Raw genomic sequence first — 17,982 nt, forward strand, 5'->3', positions numbered from 1 at the left:
GAATTTGGGATCTTCTCCATGCAAAGCATGTCCTTTGTTTATTTTTATTTATTTATTTATCATATTTTTCCACTGCCCATCTCGAAAATGACTGTGTTGCTGAGTTACAGTCTTTTCTGATGCGGCTGTCTTCCAAACATTCTTCACAATTCCAGATTTATGGAAGCTAATAAGTAAAAGGCCTGGATTCTTCCTTACAGCAGGTTAAGGCATGTGTTTGTCGAACCCAGGATTGTCCATACTGCACATGTTTCCAAGATTCCCACTCCTGATATTTTTCCCCAAGTCTCTCCAGAAACACTGAACATGGAATTGTTTGCATACAAAGTCAATGAGTAGTGCTAACATTTTGTTGCTTGTGATTCTGAAAAACTGCTCGGCCCTTATTCAGCAAATGCACGGGGCATTTTTTAGGGGAGGTTTATTTAAGAACAATTGGATCCGAACCTAAAAATATTAGCTAAACTTGGGCAGCAAAACTGGGGCTTGCATTTAGCAGCTTGCACTGGTGCACATCCCCTTGATGCAGCTGGAAGAGACGGTCCATTGGTTTCCACCTGAGTTTCTGCTCTGGTCTACCTAGTGGGGCTGACAGCAGAGACCCCATAACAAAGCCTTCTTGATTGTGCCCCCTTCCCTGCAACAGCTTATTTGTTTATTTGTTTATCAATCATATTTACAGGCCGCCCCGTCGGTCCAATTCTTGCCCTCAGACATCCAAACGCCACCTCCCTGCCTTGTTCTCCAAGGGCTGTTAAAACATGGCTTTTCAGAGTGTTTTCAGGATGCTAAAATAGGACCTGCCCCTGAGAAGTGACCCTGTTACTGCTTTTCTTTTTGTCTTTTGAGTTTATAGGTTTGTAATTTTAATGGAGTTTTTCGTATGAGTTTGTTGTTGTTTATTCGTTTAGTCGCTTCCGACTCTTCGTGACTTCATGGACCAGCCCACGCCAGAGCTTCCTGTCGGTCGTCAACATCCCCAGCTCCCCCAGGGACGAGTCCGTCACCTCTAGAATATCATCCATCCATCTTGCCCTTGGTCGGCCCCTCTTCCTTTTGCCTTCCACTCTCCCTAGCATCAGCATCTTCTCCAGGGTGTCCTGTCTTCTCATTATGTGGCCAAAGTATTTCAGTTTTGCCTTTAATATCATTCCCTCAAGTGAGCAGTCTGGCTTTATTTCCTGGAGGATGGACTGGTTGGATCTTCTTGCAGTCCAAGGCACTCTCAGAATTTTCCTCCAACACCACAGTTCAAAAGCATCGATCTTCCTTCGCTCAGCCTTCCTTATGGTCCAGCTCTCGCAGCCATATGTTACTACAGGGAACACCATTGCTTTAACTATGCGGGCCTTTGTTGTCAGTGTGATGTCTCTGCTCTTAACTATTTTATCGAGATTTGTCATTGCTCTTCTCCCAAGGATTAAGCGTCTTCTGATTTCCTGACTGCAGTCAGCATCTGCAGTAATCTTTGCACCTAGGAATACAAAGTCTTTCACTGCTTCTACATTTTCTCCCTCTATTTGCCAGTTATCAATCAAGCTGGTTGCCATAATCTTGGTTTTTTTGAGGTTTAGCTGCAAGCCAGCTTTTGCACTTTCTTCTTTCACCTTCATCATAAGGCTCCTCAGTTCCTCTTCACTTTCAGCCATCAAAGTGGTATCATCTGCATATCTGAGATTGTTAATGTTTCTTCCAGAGATTTTAACTCCAGCCTTGGATTCCTCAAGACCAGCTTGTCTCATGATGTGTTCTGCATACAAGTTGAATAGGTAGGGTGAGAGTATACAGCCCTGCCGTACTCCTTTCCCAATCTTAAACCAGTCCGTTGTTCCGTGGTCTGTTCTTACTGTTGCTACTTGGTCGTTATACAGATTCTTCAGGAGGCATACAAGATGACTTGGTATCCCCATACCACTAAGAACTTGCCACAATTTGTTATGGTCCACACAGTCAAAGGCTTTAGAATAGTCAATAAAACAGAAATAGATGTTTTTCTGAAACTCCCTGGCTTTTTCCATTATCCAGCGGATATTGGCAATTTGGTCTCTAGTTCCTCTGCCTTTTCTAAACCCAGCCTGTACATCTGGCAATTCTCGCTCCATGAACTGCTGAAGTCTACCTTGCAGGATCTTGAGCATTACCTTACTGGCATGTGAAATGAGTGCCACTGTTCGATAGTTTGAACATTCTTTAGTGTTTCCCTTTTTTGGTATGGGGATATAAGTTGATTTTTTCCAGTCTGATGGCCATTCTTGTGTTTTCCAAATTTGCTGGCATATAGCATGCATTACCTTGACAGCATCATCTTGCAAGATTTTGAACAGTTCAGCTGGGATGCCGTCTTCTCCTGCTGCCTTGTTATTAGCAATGCTTCTTAAGGCCCACTCAACCTCACTCTTCAGGATGTCTGGCTCTAGCTCACTGACCACACCGTCAAAGCTATCCCCGATATTGTTATCCTTCCTATACAGGTCTTCTGTATATTCTTGCCACCTTTTCTTGATCTCTTCTTCTTCGGTTAGGTCCTTGCCATCTTTGTTTTTGATCATACCCATTTTTGCCTGGAATTTACCTCCAATGTTTCTAATTTTCTGGAAGAGGTCTCTTGTCCTTCCTATTCTATTGTCTTCTTCCACTTCCGCGCATTGCTTGTTTAAAAATAATTCCTTATCTCTTCTGGCTAACCTCTGGAATTTTGCATTTAATTGGGCATATCTCCCCCTATCGCTGTTGCCTTTTGCTTTCCTTCTTTCTTGGGCTACTTCTAGTGTCTCAGCAGACAGCCATTTTGCCTTCTTGGTTTTCTCTTTCTTTGGGATGTATTTTGTTGCCGCCTCCTGAACAATGCTGCCAACTTCTGTCCAGAGTTCTTCCGGGACCCTATCTACTAAGTCCAGTCCCTTAAATCTATTCTTCACCTCCACTGCATATTCCTGAGGAATATTCGTGAGCTCATATCTAGCTGATCTGTGGGTCTTCCCTAATCTCTTTAGTCTGATCCTAAATTGTGCAAGAAGAAGTTCATGGTCTGAACTACAGTCAGCTCCAGGCCTAGTTTTTACCGACTGTACAGATGTCCGCCACCTTTGGCTGCAAAGGATGTAATCAATCTGATTTCGGTGTTGTCCATCTGGTGAAGTCCATGTGTAAAGCCGTCTCTTAGGTTGTTGGAAGAGAGTGTTTGTTATGCAGAGTGAATTGTCTTGGCAAAATTCTATCAGCCTATGTCCTGCTTCGTTTTGTTCTCCCAGGCCATGCTTACCTGTAATTCGAGGTGTCATTTGACTGCCCACCTTAGCATTCCAGTCTCCTGTGATGAAAATAACATCTCTTTTAGGCGTGTTGTCCAGTAGGTGCTGCAGATCCTCATAGAACTGCTCTACTTCAGCTTCTTCAGCATTTGTGGTTGGGGCGTATATTTGGATCACTGTGATGTTAGATGGCTTGCCCTGAATTCGAATTGAGATCATTCTGTCGTTTTTGGGGTTGTATCCAAGCACTGCTTTAGCCACTTTACTATTAATTATGAAGGCTACTCCATTTCTTCTGTGGTCCTCTTGTCCACAGTAGTAGATCTGGTGGTCATTTGATGTGAAGTGGCCCATTCCAGTCCATTTCAGTTCACTGACGCCCAGAATGTCTATCTTTAATCTTGACATCTCACCAATAACTACATCCAATTTGCCCTGGCTCATAGATCTTACATTCCAGGTTCCAATGGTGTGTTGATCCTTAGAACATCGGATTCGCCGTTCACCACCAGCACCGTCGGCCGCTAACCGTCCTTTCGGCTTTGAGCTAGCTGCGTCATCACGACTGGGGCTAGTTGAGCTCATCCTCTGTTCCTCCCCAGTAGCATTTTGACCATCTTCCGACCTGGGGGTCTCATCTTCCGATGGTATACCGACATATCTCTGGTTGTACTGATCCATTTAGTTTTCACGGCAAGAATACTGGGGTGGGTTGCCATTACCTTCCCCAGGGATCGCATTTAGTCTGACCTCTCTGTCATGACCTTCCCGTCTTGGGTGGCCCTTCACGGTTTAGCTCATGGCATCATTGAGGTGCTCAAGCTCCAGCACCACGACAAGGTAACGATCCTTTGCGGAGTTTCGTATGAGAGCTGGCAGGAATGCAACAGCATCGAAATGTTAGTAGATGAAGGAATACAGGCCTTTTCCTTTTTATACAGAAGTTGTTGTTGTGATATTTATGCTATAATGGCCATTTTAGGAGTTTCATTTGGATGTTAGGTGCTTGGAATCTTTGGAACTGGGCAGGGCATATATGTTGGCAAATAAATAAATAGATAAATAGATAAATAGCTCAGAAGTACATCCCACTGGGTTCAATAGGCTTCACTTCCAGATAAATGCATGGAGAATTGCCACCAGAAATTGTTAATAAGTCATATTGTTGATTTGATTTGAAAAATAAATAGCTGGTGGGAGCATCGGTTTAACTTTGTCTGGGCTTGGAAAACAAGCCAGATTAGTGACGTCCTTGGTACTCTCTGAGCTTGGTTGTCTACTTGCAGATGTTTCATCACCCAACCAGGTAACATCACCAGATGTTACCAGATTAGATTTGGAAACCAGATTAGGTTTGGATGGAAGGCTACCAGGATATCCCAGGGCTGTAGGTTAGACAGGGGAGTAGAAAAAAACATCTTAGAAGGGAGTAGCAAATCGCTTCCATCATATGCCCAGAAAACTGCATGGATGTGTCGATGAAGTCACCAGAAGTTAAGCCCAGCTCAAAGGAGACTGTGTTTTACTTCCCCTCATTTCTTTCCTTAAGGAATCGTTACTAAGTAAAATAAAGGGATAATTTAAGCCTGCCCTATAGCTCTCAAATATATGCATGATCCATCTATCCATTTAGTCTGATCAAAGCTCCCAGCAAAAACACAGAATCTCCTGGAAGTCTTTCAGAGAGACATGCAGTGGGTTCAGTATTATTGTCCAGTAGAAAAGGACAGTATTAATCCTGAAGAGCTAAAACTCGGTGGCGGATTTTTTATTTTATTTTTTGCAGGCAGAAAACTACATGCTCAATGGCTAGCATCTTTGAGGGGTGGGGGTAAGTCTTGCCCGAACCCTGCAGAGTCTCCACTGGTTCATGTAAATAAAGCCCATCAAAATGAACAGATACTGTCACTTGTTCAAAGACAAATTCCCATGTTCCTTTTTAAATTGCCTCTTTATTTATAGTCACAGGGACCGGGACCTTGTTTTATCTTCAGTGAAGGATGTCCAACCCGAAAGGTCCACCGGTATACTTGTCCCAAGAGAAGCCTTTGGCTCTACCCTGTTTTTATTTATTTATTTATTCAATTTATATAGCTGCCCATCTCTAAACCAGTGACTCTAGGCGGTTTTCATGAGGAAGGGAGCTGAGGCTTTTCTGCAGCAGCCACAGCCTTATGGAATTGTCTTTCTTTAGGTTCGACCCTTCTGTTACACTATTCTGGAAATAAGCTAAGTTCTGGAGAGCATTTGGAATCATAGAGTTGGGAGGGATCCTAGTGGTTATTTAGTTCAATCAGAGCAGGATCCACCAGAGTACCTCTGACAGATGACCATCCAGCCTTTGTCTGAAGACCTCCAGTGAAGGAGAGCTTACAGTACTACTTCAAGGGACAGTCTGTCCCAGTGACTGACAGCTCCTACAGCCAAGAAAGTCCTCCTGTGCCTCACCTGAACTTCTCTCCTTGTGGTTTGAGGACCTCCTTCTGGTCCTACATTCTAGGGCCACACAGCGTTCAGGTGTTAATATATTCTTGCCATTATTATTATTCCTTTAATAATTGTGTCATGACTTGGTTCTGCCACCTCGCTTGGGGCAGGAAGGAAAATAATAACACCTGGAGATGGTTAGCGCCTTAAATGGCCTTTAGATACACATGAATGATATTCCAGCTGCTACCGTCATCTGGATTTTATATTGTATTTATGTTTATGTCATATTTGTATTTATATTTTATTAGAATATTTTAATGTTTTTATCTTTGTTGTAAACTGCCCAGAGATGGGCGGTGGCTAAATTTAATAAACAAACAAACAAACAAAATAATGATCTGTGTTATTATGCTATTACTATCATTCTTTCAACCGGTCTATTGTTGACTATTGCTTAACATGGATGTTTTCATTGTTGATTCGTGATCAACTGCCCAGACTCACTGGGAGTCGGGTGGTGTATAAATTTATTAAATGAAATGAAATAAAATCATAATAAATAAAATCATAAGATGGTGGTATAGAAATGCAATCAATGAATAGGTAACAGTGGTGGAGTATTTGCATTCCATGCTGGATGTCCCAGATTTAGTTCCTCGTATCTTCATGTAGACAGTCAGTTTGATGTAGTGGTGAAGGCATCAGGCAAGAAACTAGGAGACTGAGAGTTCCAGTCCCGCCTTGGGCACAAAGCCAAGTGGGTGACCTTGGGCCAGCCACTCTCTCTCAGCCCTACAAAGAAGGCAATGGCAAACCACTCCGGAAAAACCTTGCCAAGAAAACGGCAGGGACTTGTCCAGGCAGTCTCCAAGAATCAGACACAACCGAACGGATTAAAAAAAAAATCTTCATGGAGGACTGGAACACGGGTGTCCAGAGGGGTTTTAAAAAAGCCAAGTTGGCAGCCACAAACATGTGACCAAAGGCTTGCCCCTTTTTATGTGGTTCACAATGCATGTAAAAAAAAAGTGGGGCTTTGACCATGATGTTTTTTACTCCCGCCTTGTGGACACCCCTGGAATTGAAAAAGCCCTGCTCTCAGTCTTTGGAAAGCCATTTTCAGCATCGTGTTGGTCTGGATGCACAATGACCCAACTGGTATTGGAACTCAGTGTTGAAGGGAGCCAAGACAAGGTTTTCAATGTACTTTGTGATCTACAGTACAAAATGTTTAGAAAGGGCCATGTTGTTTATTCGTTCAGTCGCTTCCGACTCTTCGTGACTTCATGGACCAGCCCACGCCAGAGCTTCCTGTCGGTCGTCAACACCCCCAGCTCCCCCAGGGATGAGTCCGTCCTCTCTAGAATATGGAAAGGGCCATAACAGCCCAATTTTATCTACTGTAGATCCTCATGCATCTCTTGGTTATACAAGAGTGGACCATTACTACATGACAATGTTTCTTAAAAAATGGAGGTACAACCACAGCGGAGACAGATTCACCGAGAAACGCACTCTGTACATATAGCATGCTTTTGACTAAGCTCCTGAGATAATCAGACAGATCTTTTTTGTGTCTGGGTAAAAAACTGAACCTGTACATTGACAGCGGTGTGTCTAACTCTACCCCCAGAAACGCACATAAAGATGTACGTTTTGAGGAAAACCGTGCAGCTATAAAAAGTTATATAAAGCAAGTGATAAATACTTTTAATTAATAAATACCAATTAATCCAGTCTTGGATATCCTGCAGTTAGGGCTCAGCCCCTGTACATGTATTCACACCGGAATACAAAGCAACTATTCGCATCTCTGACAGTAATTTGGAAGACATCCCTGGCTTTGAAAAGTGTAATAAAAAGCTTGCGGAAATGTGAGTCCACTTTGGGGTCCTTCTAATCTAAGGAAGTGCTCTGAAAGCTACACGGTCTGTTTGCTTGTCTATTGCCTTCTGATTAGCAGACCTGTCTCTGTGCACCACTTGCCCAGCGCTTGTCTCTCTTCTCCGCACCAACACAATTGCAGGCCCTGACCTCCGCCCTCTTATCTGTATTGCACTTGTTTCCAAAGATGGACCTTGTTGGGCTAAATGGGAGAGAAATGAGATTACACCACCTTACCTGCTCGCCAAAGTGTTTTCCGACCTTGATTTGGTTTCGCCAAACGTTTCCAATCCCAATGCTTTCCTTGCTGTGAAGATGCGTGCGGTGTTTTCTTCTCCCCTCTTAAGTCCCTCTGTCCAGTCAAAACCTCTTTCTACTATGTGGCAAAGTTTAAACTCCAACGATACAAAAATAGCGTCAGGCTCATTAAATCCCTCCCCTTGTCCAACTCGCCAATGGGACAAAGACTGTCAGCTCAGCGGGCAGAGAAGTAAAAAAAGTCAGGCAGTCATAACTGGGCCAAATTGGGTAACCATTATCTAAATAACTTCTGTCCATCCTTCCTTTCCTTTCTAATTTGAGTGGGTGCTGAGCGGATAGGTCCAAAGTCTTAGGCTGGGCTGTGTCACAGTGACCTTCTACCTACTTTTCAAGAATAATTTTCTCTCCCTCTTCCTTCAGGAAAACAACAACAGCATGTTCCTTAATTGGATTTTAATCATAATGGCATATTGACCTCAGCGGTTTCCAAAGACTGTATTGAGAATTTACTGGGAAAACACAAAACTGTACAGGGAATCTGGCTTATGCTCAAGCCTGGTCCTCTTTATTGAATACACCTGTGTGGTGAATGGTCCCCGTCCCCCATCACATCGCAGGGCACCTGCAGGACCTCTTGGGGTAACTTTACATGCCAACGGTGAGACACACTTTCTGTGCCCTTGCACCTGCTGCCGGATGGTAGGGCTGGCTCCATGATGACCTGGTTTTGCATATTACCATATAAAATATTACCAGAGTTGTCCAATGCTTGAACCCGTGCATTTTAAGGTGGAACCACTCAAAACGGCTCAGTGAAGGAAGAAAGTGAACGGTACGAGGCTTCCTTATTCCAGGCAGTGCCCTGGTTTCTCCTGATGTGGCCTGCTTAGGAATCCTTCCCAAACCCTGCTCTGGCATCATCTTTGCATGCACGATGCATGTTGTGAGCAGTTCAACTCTCCTCAGGCTTTACGTTTGTATCTTTAATCTGCCCTTCGCTCTCCTTGTCCTGCTGATGACTGAGTGAAGAGCCAGTGTCTCCACTACAGGGTGCTGGTCTGCAGGGAGCCTCGTTCCGGATTGCCATCAGTTCCATGGGAGTTTTCTGCCATTTCTTCAGTTGTTTGTCTTCTGCTGCCTGCAGCCAGGTTGGGGAAGGGGAGTGATGCTAAGCATCATGGATGAAGGTAGAGCTGGGAGGGTGGGGAATATCAGTTATTTTCTGGAGAAAATGAGGATGGGAGTCTCCCATTCCCCTGTGTCATGTTCACTGTTTCAATGTGCACTGTACATCGTACCGTTTCACATGCCATGGCGCTGACGCGCGTTTCTGTTGGGAGGGAGCTGCTGTGAAGCCTCGTGCCAAGCTCTGTATCTGTGTTCGTTTCAATGGAATGTGTTTGGGTTATGTGCTCGGCTCAAGGCCTTTTCCCGCAGACCATCAGAAGCCATTAGGAGCACCTGGGATTGTGAGCTTGGGAAGACTCTGCTGGGGGAGGGATCTCGTCTGCACCGAGGGTTTTTAGTTTGCATTTGGCGCGCTTTCATCATTCTCAGCTTTCTTTGTGATCCTGCATACTATTCTTTAATAAATCAGATATCTTTGTGATCCTGCTTATGAGTCTGATGGTGTTTTAGAATAGGCATTCATTACATAAAGCTGAGAATCACCAAAGTTGTACCATTAGCTCCTACCAAGATTAGTTTCTTGTGAGGGAAAACAGTTAACGATGGCCGAATGCAAGCTCACGACCGGGAGACTTGAGGAGCCGACTGGCTTGATGCCCGAGTCAACGGTCAGGAGCGGAGAACTGAGCCTCACCCCAGAACCTTCAGGTTCACGGCAGCATTCGAATTCCAGCCCTGAGGGAGAGGAATCCGAAGATGGGAGAGCACCAGAGCAACCGGCACCCAGCGAATCGCTCGCAGAGTTGATCACCTGGAATGAAGTGGGAGAACCCCAGCCAGGGACGTCCCAGGCGTCCTGGAAGTATCGGTTCCCGCTGACCCCAAACGTAGAATCTACCACGGTATCAGCAGGGAGACAGCCTAACGCGCGAGGGAGGGAGGAATCTCAAACCCCTGAAAGGCTAAGAGTGGTAGAGGCCAAATTGGAATCGATGGAGTACATGCTAAAAGCCCTGTCTCTGTCATGCGGGGGCAGCCGAGGCGCGAAGGAGATTCCAGCTCCACGCAATCATCCTCCATCCCCTCACCCGGACCACCGGCGGAGCGGGGCCGGGGACGAAGCCGGGATGAATCTCCACCCCGCAGAGCCCATCCATCAGTGTCCCCACCCCGAGGAGGGAGAACTACTGCAACCTGGGGCCCAACCACTCAAGCAGCTGCTGATTCAGCTCCAACAGGAGCGGGGGTGAAAGACTTTTCTGTCAAGTTTGACGGGGATCCAACTAAGTTGTCTTTCTTCCTCATTAATGCTAAAAGTTATATGAAACAGTTTGGACCCTGCTTCCCTTCCGAAGAGGCTAAAATAACTGCCATTGCCACCAAGCTGAAGGGACAAGCGGCTGACTGGTATGTTCAATTAAGTGAGGCTGGCTCCCCTGAGCTTGAGGATTTTGAGGACTTCATGTGGGCGTTAAAGCTGCATTTTGAGGATCCTCTGGCCAAGGCAAGGGCTAAAAAGGTGCTGAAGGATCTTACCCAGGGCCAGCTGTCTGTAGCTGATTACGCCCTGAAGTTTAAGGCTTGAGCTGGGAAAATCCCCACCTGGTCTCAGTCAACCTTAATAGAACGGTTTAAAGAGGGACTCAACAGGGACGTCCTGAGGTGGGCGTTGTGTAGAGACAACCCAGAGACATTGTACGAATGGATCTGTCTGGCCGGCAAAGCTGAGCATGCCCAGCATACCTTCATGCAAACCAGACGACCTGAAAAACCACCAGCCACCATGAGGGGACCCCGAAGTGCCGCAACTGCTACCCAGCCAGGCTACAGAGCCTGGGAAGAGGAGAGAGATCAGCGCTATGTGAAGGGTCAGTGTCTCCAATGCGGAAAGGAAGGGCATCGAGCAGTTGATTGCCCAAAAGCCAAGGCTGGAGATCGAGCCGGCAAGCTGCTGGCCAAATCGCCACCCCCCCTCGCGGCGGATGACGGCAGCCAAGGGGGCAGCCAACGCTGAAGAAGTACCCTACTTCTTGGGAGAGGCTGAAGACAACTCTAAGGAGCCGGTGGGAAACGCCAGCCACCTGCCATGAAGAGCACCTGCGGGCAGGTGGAGGAGGATGGGCGCGAAGATGCTATGGTGAGTGCTGACTGTCCCACTCTAGCAGTGAAAGTGAAATTGGGCTCCCACACAAAGACTACAGAGGTCTGGGCTTTAGTTGACTCTGGGTGTTCCAGGTGTCTGATTCACCCTGACCTGGTTGCTGCTTTGGACCTGCCTAGCTTTCCCCTCCAGCAGCCTTTGATCTTCACACAGTTGGATGGTTCAACGGCGGGGTGGGGGGGACCCATTTCACTGGAACTGTCGCAATGCAAATGGGCAACCACCATGAGACTTTAAAATTTATAGTAGCACCTGCTGACCACCCATTTTCTGGAGAAAATGAGTAGGGGAGTCTCCCATTCCCCTGTTAGCATGACTGTGTGCTGTCAGAGCTAGATCAAGAGATCTGACCAGGTTACTGGTTAATTGGATCAAGCATATTGTGGAAACAGAGGCGTGATCTCTTTGATAATTCTAGGTTTCCAAAATGTTGTTCTACATCTTGCATCAACATCATCAACATCAACAAAACGTTGTTCTACAGGGGCCTGGAGGCTCAATCCTATGAAGAATGGCTAAAGGAACTCGGTATGTTTAGCTTAACGAGGAGAAGACAGAGGGGAGACATGATGGCCGTCTTCCAATACTTGAAGGGCTGCCCCAGGGAAGAGGGCATCAACTTACTCTCTGTAGCACTTGAGGGTAGGACAAGAAGCCATGGGTGGAAGCTCCTCAGAGGGAGATCCAACCTGAAAACAAGGAGGAACTTCCCGATAGCGAGAACTATTAAGCAGTGGAACAGCCTGCCTCCTGAAGTTGTGGGCACTCCATTGCTGGAGGTTTTCAAGAAAAGGTTGGAAAACCATTTGTCTGAGATGGTATGAGGACTCCTGCCTTGGGAAGGAGGTTGTACTAGAAGACCTCCAAGCTCCCTCCCAACTCTATGATTCAACAGACATCTCTGTGTCAAAAGCCCATAATTTGTTCTTCAAGATCTCAGCAGGATGAATCGGCAAACCAGGAATAAAGAGGCAGTAAACATGCAAGACTACCCTGTTTTTCAGAAGAAAACTAATGCCAGCCACAGAAGTCACAACTGCAAAATTATACAGTAGCTCAGAAAGGCAGCGGGAAGAATCGAGGGGAAGAACCTGAGCTCAACTTCTTAGGAATCACAGCCAGTGCTGAAGCCTGTGCACAAACTGTTTTGCAAATACATTAACTTTTCTTCTCCTGAAACAGTTACCAGATTGTAATGCTAAGTATGACAGAAGGAAATTATTATTACTACTACTACCAGGAGCAGTAACAGTAGTAATAGTAAAAACACGGGTAGTAATCATTCTTTTTTTTCTTTTCTTCTTTCTCTACAGTAATTACCTAGCTATCTTTGGTCTGTCTGTCTGTAATTTATTTATTTTATTTATTACTCATATTTAGCCACCACCCATCTCCCCCAGAAGAGGGACTAAAATTCCCCATAAAACATAAACATTAAAATCACATAAAACAATTATAATAAAACCCAATAAATAAATAAAATCCAAGAGAAATGTAAAATCCAGGCTGGTGGGAGGGACTCTAGGGTGCGAGCCATCCCCAAGAATGGTTGTTCACTTTCCCGCCCCAGGCGAGACGGAAAAACCAGGTCTTCAGGGCCTTCCAGAAGGTCAGGAGAGAAGGGGCCTGCCTCACCTCCAGGGGCAAGACATTCCAGAGAGTGGGGGCCACCACAGAGAAGGCCCGCTTCCTGGACCCCGCCAGATGAAATTCTCTTATGGACGGGGTCTGTAACATGCCCTCTCTGGATGATCGGGTGGGGCGGGCCGATGTAATGGGGATGAGACGGTCCCTCAGGTAACCTGGCCCCGTGCCATGTAGGGCTTTAAAGGTAATAACCAACACCTTGAATTGGACCCAGAAGCAAACTGGCACCCAGTGCAGCTCGCGCAGCAACAGTGTTATATGTGCCCACCTAGGTGCACCAAAAATAGCCCACCGCTCCTCGCCGCAAGCCGCAGTCATTGTGAGCCCGAGCTGCCGAGGCTTGTCCGGAACCGCGGAGACGCTCGGGCCGCACCTCCCCGCCGTCGAGGCCGTCGTGTCGCCCAGCTCCGGCCCATTCAGCTCGCCGCACCAGCCCGCAGGCCGCAGAGTCCCCCGGGACCTCCTGACGCCCGCCGCAGCCCCCCGCTCACCGCCAGTCCAGGTATTGAAGTCCAGGCTGGGAAGACCAACAAATCTAAGCCCGGGCTATTTAAATTAAGCCCAGGCGATTCTTGTCCACCTCAGCCCCATCAGCAGCAAGGCGGGGGGTTGGTCAAATGGACCAAAAGAGCCGAAAGCCCCCGAAATTCCGCAGCGCTAAGAGGGAAGGAGCGGCAGCGGCAGCGTTTATTTTATCGATTTATCATCATTTTGGCTTTTTATATTTCTTTTTCTTTTTTAGCTGGAGAAAGACAAAGAGTTAATCCAACCAAATGTGTAAAAGGGTCTCATTTTTCTGATTGCATCCAGCCAGGGGATCAATTTAAAGTGACCCATTCTTTGCTGGGGAGGGAGGACTCACCAGAATGTCTTCTGGGGCCTGGAAAAAGCATCCCAGAGCGGCGTCAAATGAATTCGCTCAGATCTGCTTCAAGTTGGTTCCAACTGGGCGAGCTCTTGCGAGTTGACTAAGGCACTATCTGTTACGTGAGAAGTATTTGACCCTATAACCTTAGGAAGTGGTCAGGATCCTTGGGGGTGTTTACCCAGCCACCTGTCCGCTAGATTTATGCGCCTCTTGGTCAGTCAAGGGTCCTTGGGTCATGACGTGGTTGGGTCCATGTGGTGGTGACTGCTTCCTTGAGTGATGTGGTGTTTCTGTCTTGAATAAGGCCATGGCCAGATCCAAGTTCTGGACAACTTTTGTCCAGTCTCCAACCTTACCCTTAAGGGGAAGGTTTGAAAAGGTGATCAGATTGCAGCTTCAAGGGCCCTGGAAGAAGTAGATTATCTGGACCTGTTTCAGGCAAGGACGTAGCATCGGTGGCATTGATCGTACCTGTTGGTTACCCTGACAGAGCTGGGATGGAGATGGTGCAACTGTCCTGGTTCTTCTTGGTTTCTCAGCAACTTTCAGTACCACAATCCTGGTATCCTTCCGGATCGACTGGGGGATCAGGCGTAGGAGACATCATGTTGCAATTATGCCCCTCCTCCCCATAAACTGGTTAGGTGTCCATGAGGTAGAGTGGTCTGGCCTATGGCCTGGGACTGTGGGGTGCCATAGGGCTCAATACACTTACCTCTCCTTTTAACATCTCCATGAAACCTTTGGGGAAGGTCATCCATCAATACAGTGTCAAGTATTCTCAATATGCTGATGATATCCAGTTGTACATCTTGATCCCAGATTGTCCAGGCAATGCTGTCAAGGTCTTGTCCCAGTGCTTGGAGGCTGGTGGGGTCTGAATGGGAGGAACAGGCTTAAACTCAATCCTGCCAAGATCGAGTGGTTGTATGTTCCTGTTTCTCCCAGTACCATGGAATTTCCATCTTTAGTTCTGGATGGGGTGGCACCTGGACTGGGCAAACTGGCATGCAACCTGGCAATCTTCCATAAAGCAGGTGACTGTTATGGCCAGGAAGTCCTTTACTTAGATTCACCTGATATACTAACTAGTTTTAGATATCTTGAGATTAGACAGGGTAGGAACAAGTGGGAGACGCTGCTTTAACTCAGGTAGAGCTAAGAATAGCTTAAGCCTGTCTCACTAGGCTGGGGACAGGACAAAGCCAACATCACAGATCAGGAGCGGCAGAAAGAAGAGGCTGCTGAAGCATGTTTGCATCATGGTTCGATACCAATGGGGAAAGGCTCTTAAGCGTTTGTCTCAGAGCCTGTTTCCAAGAACAGTAAATTTTCCAAAATGGGAACTGTACTATTTATTGTATGTTCCTCTCAGCCACTAATTTAAGAAAAGTAAAACTTACAAAGATACTTCTGCAATGAACAAAGGTTTTTGAAAACTATACTGATAGGGAAATCCCTTCCACACTGCATCGTTGGTCAAAAAGCCTATCAAGTGAAGATTCTGATTCTAAGGCAGGGTTCAGCAGAAGTTAGATTTCGATCTACTGTTGGGTCGCTAAATAAATCAACAAGGATGTCAACAGTTGTTTAACAGCAGAAGCAACAAAACCATGCTTTGTTTCTTAATCAGGAATGGGTTTTTCTATGGACAAAATGTCAACTAATTCTGACCTTCAAAATTAATGGGCTCGGAAATTCTTTAAATGTGTCTATTTTTTTATATCAAGTTGGATGACCTTGAGAGTCTAGCAGAACACAAAGGTAATCCCGCAAACCTACAGGCTATATACAGTATCTAAACTATAAGGCACTTCAACTTTGAGAGGTGTGTTCCACATCCACAAAATGTCTTTTTTCTTCTGAAACATGTTGGGATGCACATCACTGTTCTTTTCAAACTGATAAGCTTCTAAGGAATCTCAGAATTTCCCAGAAAACAAAGTCTGAAAACCTATGGACCTGAGGACAGATATGATAAGATACACCTGGAAAGCATTGAGGTTAGGCCCTACTGCCTCCCCTCAGGTGACCAGCTGTGCCCTGAGTGACCACTGCTCTACAACAAGCCCACTTCAAAATATCAATTTTGACAGCTATTTTGAGGGCAGAGCCTCAAGGAGATCTGACCAAAGACCCTGCCTACTTCTTGGCTGATCAGGTGTGCATGAAGCAGTCCCTGACAGAGGGAGGAGGCAGATATATCGATAAAAAGAAATCTGTCTTCTCCTTGGATAACCAATTCATTGGCTTGACTCCAAAAGACAATTATGTAAGTAGGTGATGCCGGCGCCAGCAGACTCGCCAAGGTGCCCCTTGCACCCCAATCTTTGCCCCACGCAGCCTCACCCTGATCACGAGTGCTTTGCTCATCTGTTCTCCAAGGTTACTTTAGAGAGGGGAACAGCAACCACTTCCCTTCGATGTGAGAAGCGACTAAGGAGAAAACAGATCCTCGCTTGTGCCTTTGGCTCCATGACTCCAAAACTCCTGCTTTTCAGAAAAAGCAGTTCAAGCATGAAGAAAATTTTTTTAAGAAACACTGTTATAGATCATTTGTAAAATGTTAAGCCAACATTGCTTAAATATTAACAAAGCAGCAAAAACAACAACACCTAAAATAATCCTTTTCTTTTCTCCTAATACTTTTTACCCATCTGGTTTTCCTCAGGATTTTTTTGCCTGAATCATTGCAGAGTTGCTGCAGTTAATAGCCCTGATATTTCTGGGCTAGATAATGATCTAAAATAGTGTTTCTTAAACTTTTTTCTCTCGGGACCCCTTCCCACTGTTAAAAATTATGGAGGACCCCAGAAGAGCTTTTGTTTGTATGGGTTATATTTATGAATATTTACCGTATTAAAAATTGACACATTCACTGCTGTTACTACTTCTCACCATTGTTTGATGGAATTTTAATACTGTATTATTTTTCAACATAGGCTGGCAAATAATGTTGATTTCAAGGACCCCTGAGAGGGCCTTGGGGACCCCCAAGTCCTAGGACCACATTTTGAGCAGCACTAATCTAAAACACTGTAGACGTTCATTTGGTGGGCTCAACGTTTATATGTTCATCTGGTGGGATGTTTGCAGTGCAAATATGTACAATAATAACCCTTTCACCTACATATCTATTTCAGTAGGGCAGCTGTTTTAGTCTTTTGCAACAAAAGCGAAGCCAAGGACTCTTGTTAAATTGCTCCTGGATTTGAATAACCAGCCGGCCATGCGCATCTCTCTTGGCCATTGCAAGTGTTCCGTTTCTGGTCATCTGGCAAGACACAACTACATACAGTCCTTCTGAGTACGTATGTCTCAAAACATGCAGAGAGAAATTGTGAGAAGGGGAAAAGGTTACTTTTTATCCTTGATTTATACAACAGATACCTCAACCTGGTTCAATACGATAATTCTCAAACCATTTCTTGCTGTTTTAAGTGCTTTTAATTTGCTTTTCATTCTATGATACCAGGAAAACAAAACAGAAACGTAAGAAACAAGAGGTATCACAGCATCATAAAAATGTAAAGCATTGTCTAGTTTTTTGTTCTCCGCTCTCTACGATAGCTATGCTTTGTTGCTTCCAAACCAAATACATCCCGTCTACTTTTATTCCATTGAGAATAGACACTCAAGTGCTGATTAGTTTAGATTTCAGGACACCATTTGTAACCTATAGTTTGCACTAACAGACCATTAAAGCTGAATGTTAATATTCATGCATGTATCCTGAGTACATAAACATGTCCCAGACATCACTTCCCAGAGGTGAATATAATATAGCTTTAAGGTGTACAAGTGCACATCTTCATTTTTTTTAGAGAGACCCTTGCATGGATATAAATTAAGAAATGGAAAAGCAGGCTGAGTTCATCTCCACCAGAAGATGCAGAGAGTTATGTAAAGTGTTTCTTTCTCACTCAGGCACGTGTAATGCAACGCTTCTGTGTGTGTGCGTGTGCGTGTGTCACACCAACGACTCAACCTGTTGGCAAACCCTGATTTGTCTTTTATTGGAAGAGAACAGATCTGTTCTGTTCTTTCTATTTTTAAGTGACTAAGAGGTGTTTGGCTGCCATGGGAATGTGGGGAGAGCAATGTGAGTGGCTCAGCAGATGGATGGGGTAATGCAGTGGGTGAGAACGAGAGGAACGGAACAATGCTGCGGGTGTGAATCTTTCGCCTAGCACGTGTACACGGCCATTTCCCCCAGGGTACCTGGATGTGTTTCAGGATGGTTAGATGGATTCATGACATGTGGCTGTTCCGCTAGAGTGCTGAGGAAAACTTTAATGAAAGGCACAAAGAAAAGGGAGAGGTGGGAGGAGAGAGGGATGCCCTGTGGTCTG

This window comes from Candoia aspera, chromosome 1 (assembly GCF_035149785.1).
Source record: "Candoia aspera isolate rCanAsp1 chromosome 1, rCanAsp1.hap2, whole genome shotgun sequence".
Taxonomy (NCBI): Eukaryota; Metazoa; Chordata; class Lepidosauria; order Squamata; family Boidae; genus Candoia; species Candoia aspera.